Source organism: Quercus robur, chromosome 5 (genome assembly GCF_932294415.1).
Source record: "Quercus robur chromosome 5, dhQueRobu3.1, whole genome shotgun sequence".
Classification (NCBI taxonomy): domain Eukaryota; kingdom Viridiplantae; phylum Streptophyta; class Magnoliopsida; order Fagales; family Fagaceae; genus Quercus; species Quercus robur.
The window spans coordinates 25,240,110-25,248,133 of NC_065538.1; positions in this window are offsets into that span (position 1 = coordinate 25,240,110).

Below are 8,024 nucleotides of genomic sequence, written 5' to 3' on the forward strand. Positions count from 1 at the left end.
TAATTTATCCCTCAAACTACCACTTTTATAAGTGTTAGCCAAACACTCAACTTTTTTAAAAAGTACTTTTTAACAACTTTTACCAAACATTCAGCTTTTTGAAAATACACTTTTTCATTATGCACTTTTTTAAAACTCCACTTTTTCATTATGCACTTTTACAAAAAGCTGAACCAAACTCACCCTTAGACAAGCTTTGATTTTGGTTCAATCAGAACAATAGCAAGTTACCTACAATTAGTAAAAGCTATTACTGAAGAGTAGCACCCCACATTATCCTGAAGGAGGCACGGGTCACAACAAAACAGAGGAATATAAGAGAGAGAAAGACTCATAGCTGAAGAGGAAAGAGATAGTTCATATGTTTGTTATTAATTCTTCCAAAACCCTAACTTTTTTATTATCATGGTTTCTCTTGTTTTTGTATTTCACCCTCATTTTTATGAAGTCTTAATGGAGCGAACGTCAGGTGGGTAAAAGACACTTTTTAATTTAAACTACGGATAAGTAATGTGAAAATAGACCTAACTGCACTGGGTTTATAGTAATTACCCATATATATATATATATATATATAGAAATTCATAAAAAAAAATGTGCAAGTTTTAACTATAATATCACACATAATTTAAATTCATATATGTGTATAATTGTGATTGTATGCAGGATTATAAATTGTTTTACTATATATATGCAATGTTTGGTTTTGAGATGAGGCTACAACTTCTCGATAAATCTATAGAATTTGTGAATTTATATCGTTCACCAGCAACAGTTATGTTCACCAGCAACATCACAGTTATGCATTTTCACCAAACAGTTATGCATTTTCACTATTTTTTGCTCTTAGTCATTTCAATAAACTTTACATTATTGTCTTGTCTTTAAATTCCTTTACATTCCAAGCACTTTACATTATTGTCTTGTCTTTAAATTCCAAGCACTTTATTTTATTGTCTTGTATTTAAATTCCTTTACATTCCAAGCACTTTATTTTATTATCTTATTTAAATTCCTTTACATTCCTTGTCTTCTTTTTAAATTCTTTTAAATTTCAAGCACTTTATTTATTTCCTTATCTTTAAATTCCATGTCCTTTATTTATGCACATTTATTTTCCTTTTTCCCTTCTCATGAGAAATGGGGTTTAAGTTACCATAGAGTAAAAAGCTTAGGTAAACAAACCTCTAAAAATGTCTTCTAAAATAGTAAAAATGGTTCCAATGACCATCCCTTATTCCAAAAAATGTTTTCAAAAGAAGTTTCTTTCTAAAAACCTTAAAAGTCTTCTAAAGGGGCATTACCTTTTTCCAAAAACCCTTTTCTTTCTATTCCTTTCTTTCAAAAAATTATTTTTACAAAAAAAAATTTTGGCATCTTTTTATAAAATGAAATCCTTGGAAACCATTTTTTGAATTCCTCTTGATTGGGTTTTGAACTTCTTTCCTAAGTATAATATGGGTATGTTTTCTAGAGAATGGTAGAAGTCTTCAAAGACTCCCATTCCTCCCATAGAAAAGAATCCGTAAGCTTGGATGTGATGAGGTTTGAAGTTTAGCTAAGTGGGGTTCTTCAAAATAGAAAAAATAACTTTTCTACACTTTATTTTCTAAGAATGAATAAAAACTATGGATTTTTGAATCTAAAGTCTTTGTTTGAAAAGAAAACCCATGGAAACAATTTTCTTCAAATCAATCATTTTCTCATGTTTCAAAAACCTTTTTTCCAAAAATTGTTGTTTTAATCCTCTTTAAAAAAAAAGGTTTTAAAGCTTAAAATTTGTTTTCTTAAAAGCTTTTTTGTCATCTTTCACAAAAAAACAAAGTTTAACATTTTTTCTTTAATTGGATAAAAACCATAGTTTTCAATAAAACCATAGAAGCCTTTTCCTAAAATAAAATGGTTTTTAAACCTTTCTTCAAATCCTCTCTACCCTAAAAAGATGAAGAAAAACCTTGGTTTTCAACAAACCATGGAATCCATCTTCTTGAAAATACAACTCTTTTTCACCAAAATGCTTTCATTTCCCAATTCCCTTAAAATCAAAAAAAATTTCACATTTTTTTTTATCAAAGAAAACCTCTTATTTTTTATTATAAAAACCATGAAAAATTATTTTTAAGTCTTTTACCAAAAAAATGTGTAAACCTTAGTTTTTTCAAGCAAACTTTTTCCAAAAGCCTTGGTTTTCCTAAGAAACTGTCTCTTTTTTTTAGGTAAGTTTTAAGACTTTCAAACATGTACATAATTTTGCAATCTTTTGGATTGCATCTTTTTACAAGTTTGTATCTATGGTTCAATTCCAATGAACCAATAGGCATCAATCAATCTAACACATTCCACCCTCCCCTTGGCACTAACGTTTTGGTTCATTATGTTTGTGCATAAGAATGAGAAAAATGGAGGATAAATTTGCTAAAAGGTGCTATCTTTCTTATGTTGTCTTTTATTTTTACGTTGTAAGTATTCATATGCTAAATATGTAATAAATAAAAAATCACATGTTAAATTATATGTATTATTTTTGTAACATAGTAATTCTCACATGTTATGTACATATATTTAACATGCTTTGTTTGTAAATAATTCTTTGAAATAAATATTCACATGGTATGCTATATGTAAGTAAATACTCTCTCTCTCTCTCACACACACACACGTGCGTGCACACACACACACACGTACAAAATCTTTTCTAAAAACCATATGCCAAGTATTTAAAATTTTCATTGAAAATATAACGTTTGAATTAAAATTAAAATGGGGTATTATCCTTTGGATAGAAGGTGTAGGGTGCCTAACACCTTCCCCACATGTAATTGAACTTCTGAGTCCAAAATTTTTGGTTTGATACTTTTAGTTCACCTTAATTAATTAATAACTCTTGAATCGATTTTAGTTAATTAGGTAATTAAAAAGAGAATTAGACAAATAGGTGACCAATTACACCTAATACAAAACCAATTATTGGTGGCGAGTCCTAAAATAAAAATAAGAAAAAGGGACACACACACCTCACCCTAGAAACACATGCACACAAAGAGTCACGTTGCTAAGGACCCAACATGAGATAAACCAAGAAAAACCCCTAACCAAGGCTCTTTATTTTTTTTGGTGTCCACAACGTGGATATTATATACTTTGGCATTTCGTATCAGTCTTAACTATTGCTCAACCACTGATAGTGGCACAACTCATTAAGGAGCCTACTACTAGTGAACTTCAACATTGAAGAGTCCGAGTCTTCCATTTTTCATTCCCAATTATTCACAAACAGCCAATGATGGTGGTGAATCTTAAACCATCGCTCTCACAAGTGAGACTTAACCTCATTGAAAAAATGTGACAAACACTTAGAAATACTTCCAACTTTACTTTCCTTGTTTTTCTGTTATTATTTTTTGATTTTTTAGTAAAGAGTTGTTATATTTGATACTAAATTGTAATATTAGGTACTTTCTTAAACATTCTTTTTGGTTGTTTTGTTTTGTTTTGGTGGAGAATGAAGGGGATGGATGTGTGTAAAAAACTGTGAGTGCGTTTTACTACTAAATTCTTGCACTCCTTAAGATTTCAATGTGACTTGCATCGGATAACATTAATTAAATAGAGTGTTATGTGGATTAAATAATAATCTTTTAGATTTGTAATATTTAGTATGAACTATGAACCATGAAATCGATCCAATTCAATGTGAGAGACCGCGCCCCTGGCCTACTTTTTATAGGATGTTGGGCCAAACCCATATGAATAGGTGGAGTCGTGTTATTGCCTCTCAAAATGGAGATTTGACTGATTATATTTTCCCCTTTAGATTAAGAGTTTTACAATGGAGTCACCACTTATTTAATTATTAGAAAAATAAGAAAACCATAATTGAAAAATTCCTCATTTTATTAATTTGAAAATGAATTTACATTGATCCTAGGAAAATTACATGGCTTTGGCCCTAGATACAATCTAAGATAAAGTACATGGCTATATTTCCTAGTTACAATCTAAAAATTGAAAATTACATGAATAAGCATTTGATCTACTAACCCTTGATCTAAGCTCGAAGGTTATGTTACAAAGTGAAAAGGTGTAAGGCACCCACCTTGCCTGGTGAAACCTGTCTTCTAGACTATGGTGGCCAACATTCATATCATATCATCCAATATATCAATCAATCTGCATGTTGAATTTAATGTGTGTACATGTGATAAACCCTTATTCAATTTATTAAGCATGGCATTTAGATTGAAAAATAAATTCTAGTGAATGTGTATGTATGGTGATATCCTAGATTCAAAGATTTAAAAGAATTATGAAACAAACATGTTTTTCATATTTTTGATATGGATTTAGGATCAAAATTAGTGTTTATGCATGAACATCTGATGAACAACCAAGAACATGTGAAGAACACATAAGAACATTTAAGAACATTCAAATATATTCAAGAGAATTTAAATAATTACTATCATGCTTTGATCTTAAATTCTCATCATGGCAACATAAAAAACCAATTAGGGAAAAATATTATGCTTTCATGCAATATTAATATGGTGGAGGAGGAGACTCTTGATGGAGGTCCTAAGGGTGGAGGAAAAGAAGAGCTAGGAGAGGAAAAGTGAGTCTCACTTAGTATCTTGAATCTCAGGAAGACCAAGATATGACAAAACTACTCAACTTCACTAGAACTTAAGAAAAGAGAAGAGAGAGGGTTTTTGTGTGCCTTAGAATGAAGGAGAGGGGGGGTTTATATAGTAGTGGTGGAGGAAATATGAATGGAAGGCCATTTAATGAGGGTTGACAAAGAATCATGAACCTAGACCTCATTTTAACCTTTGGGGAAATCTGGTGCATTAAATGTAGAGATTGATGAGAGTGAGGAGTACGCAAAATTCGGTTTTTCCGTAGCTGTTGTAACAGCCTGTAAAGCCAACTTCAAAAAATCATATCTGACTCAATTCTGATCGAAATTATCTCATTCTTGTGCTCAAATTGAAGCCCCGGATGTCTAGTTTCTTGGAAAATTAACTTCATTCACAGATTCAAAAAAATTTGAGAGATATTGATGAAATGGTGAGTAAATGTCATTTGTTAGAAAATGGTTTCAGCACAAGTAACATTAATATGTCATAAATCAGCTCCCAATTAACATTAAATGGCTCTAATCACTCCCATTTTAGACTTAATTAGTTCCAAATTTACTCTAATTAAAAGATAATTGCACAAATTACTCATTGAATAATTATTGTTTAACTATCTAGTTAATTAGGTGTGTGCAACCCTACCATAAAATGTAGTTCTAACCAATCAAATTATGGCACATCATCGATCTCAAATTGATTATACTTCTAACCAATTGAAATCAATTGTTCATAATCACATATAGTCAGACTCAATTTGTGATAATACATCTTAGCCATTAAAATTTGATTTGATGATAACTTTCAATCTCATGGTCCGATTAGGGCTCATGACCAATCAATTTGATCGTTACAACATCAAGATCATTTTGGTGAAATGAGATTAAGGATCTAATGATCAGAATCAAAATGCATATTTCCAAGGTGAAATTACCTTTTTACCTTCCATGTGAGGTTAAATGTGGGTTGCAAAATAGAGTGTCAACAGAATGCCCCTTATTGGCAGAGTTTGAAAAGCGAATGTCAATGTATGAAAGAGACACCTAACTTTGCAATCAGTATTTAACCATGGTGAATGTATGATGTATGTAGATAAAAATGCAGACAGTCCTGTTCTGGATCAAAATGTGGACCGAATCTAGAGGGAGATTGCCTACGTACCTCTTAGTGGGAGGATCAGGTCTAAACGTAGTTCATGCATGCAGCCTCTTTTTCTTTTTTCTTTTTTTGGAAAAAAAATGAGTACAAGACATGCTTACTAGTGGTCTGATGGATTCGAAGTTTTGGACGTGTTTCCCAGAGGTTTGTGGATTTGAAATTTGGACGTGCTTCCTAGAGGTCCGATGGATTTGAAATTTGGACGTGCTTCCCAGAGGTCTAATGGATTTGAAATTTGGACGTGCTTCCCAATGGTCCGATGGTTTGATTTTGGATGTGCTTCCCAGAGGTCCATTGAAATTGAATTTGGACGTGCTTCCCAGAGGTCCATTGAAATTGAATTTTGGACGTGCTTCCCAGAGGTTCTATGGTTTGAAGTTTTGGACATGCTTCCCAAAGGTTCGATGGTTTGAAGTTTGGACGTGCTTCCCAGAGGTCTGATGGTTTGATTTTGGACGTGCTTCCCAGAGGTCCATTGAAATTGAATTTGGACGTGCTTCCCAGAGGTCCATTGCAATTGAATTTTGGACGTGCTTCCCAGAGGTCTGATGGTTTCAAGTTTGGATGTGCTTCCCAGAGGTCCAATGGATTTGAATTTGGACGTACTTCCTAAAGGTCCAATGGATTTGAATTTTGGACGTGCTTCCCAGAGGTCCATTGCAATTGAATTTTGGACGTGCTTCCCAGAGGTCTGATGGTTTCAAGTTTGGATGTGCTTCCCAGAGGTCCAATGGATTTGAATTTGGACGTGCTTCTTAGAGGTCCGATGGATTTGAATTTGGACGTGCTTCCCAGAGGTCCGATGGATTTGAATTTTTGGACATGCTTCCCAAAGGTCCAATGGATTTGGATTTTGGACGTGCTTCCCAGAGGTCCAATAGTTTGAATTTTGGACGTGCTTCCTAGAGGTCCGATGGAATTGGATTAGGATGTGCTTCCCAGAGGTTCGGTGGTTTGATTTTGGACATGCTTCCCAGAGGTCCATTGAAATTGAATTTTGGACGTGCTTCCCAGAGGTCCATTGAAATTGAATTTTGGACGTGCTTCCCAGAGGTCCGATGGTTTGAAGTTTGGACGTGCTTCCTAAAGGTCCAAGGATTGGAAATGTTGGACATGCTTCCCAGAGGTCCAAGGATTTGGAAGGCATTATTCATACCGATGTGTGTGGGCCTTTTACCCTAGTACATGCAAAATAAATACTTTCAATTAGTAATAGAGTTATTCATTGAAACGACTTTGGCATACCTGGTGAATGCCCCTTGTTTGGGACATATTCCATGCTTCGATAAATGCTGAGGGTGGAAAATTGACTTGATCTTGCACCATTGGAGAATATGGAAGAGGATTATAGCTTTCTGTTCCTGAAGAATTTAATGAAGTTTTTTTTTTTTTTGGAAATCTTGGATTTTTTGAAGGAATTGAAAATTTTGATTGATGAAATTTTTATTTTCTTTTTTTGTTTTTTTTGAAATTTTTTTTTTTTTTGAAGGAATTGAAAATTTTGATTGATGATTTTTTTTTTTTTTTTTGATGGTAACCTAAGAAGTACGAGCCCAATGCCCCTAGTCCTAAGGCTTTTTGAAAATTCCCTCTTTTCTTTTCTTCTCTCTTTTTGTTTTTGAAAGATATGGAAATCTTTTTTTTCTTTTTCTTTTTTTAAAATTGAAAATCTTTTTTTTTTTTTTTTTGAGATTTGAAGATTTGTTCATTATCAAAAAGTGAAGAAGATGAAGATGAAGATGGAGTAAAAGAGATGAAGATTTAGTCATGATTATTTATTTTTTTTGAAAAACCTATCCTTTGAATGAGAATAACTTTGGCTGGAGTTGATGCGGATTGCTGGATAAGTCCTTGCTTAGTTCCTGCAAAAAGATAATTTCAATTAGAAATGGATTTGTTTATTGAAATGAATTGGAAGTACTTACCCAATGCCCCTAGTTTGGGGCATATTCCATGCTTAGATCGAAGCTGAATTCAGATGTTTTGACCATTGGGGAACATGAAAGAAGATCATGGTCTGCCATCCTTGGTTCCTGCAAAAAGGCTTTCTTTTTCTAGCTTGTTAGAAACCAATTATTGTGAAAACTTGCATACAATATAAATAGGCCAATGCTCCAAGTTTAAACATGCTTAATGCAAACAAATGGGCTTAACCTAATATGCACCCAAACAATTTTGTCACATTGTTTTGACTTTGTTCTCCAAGTTTGTTTGGGTGAATGGGATCGGGCC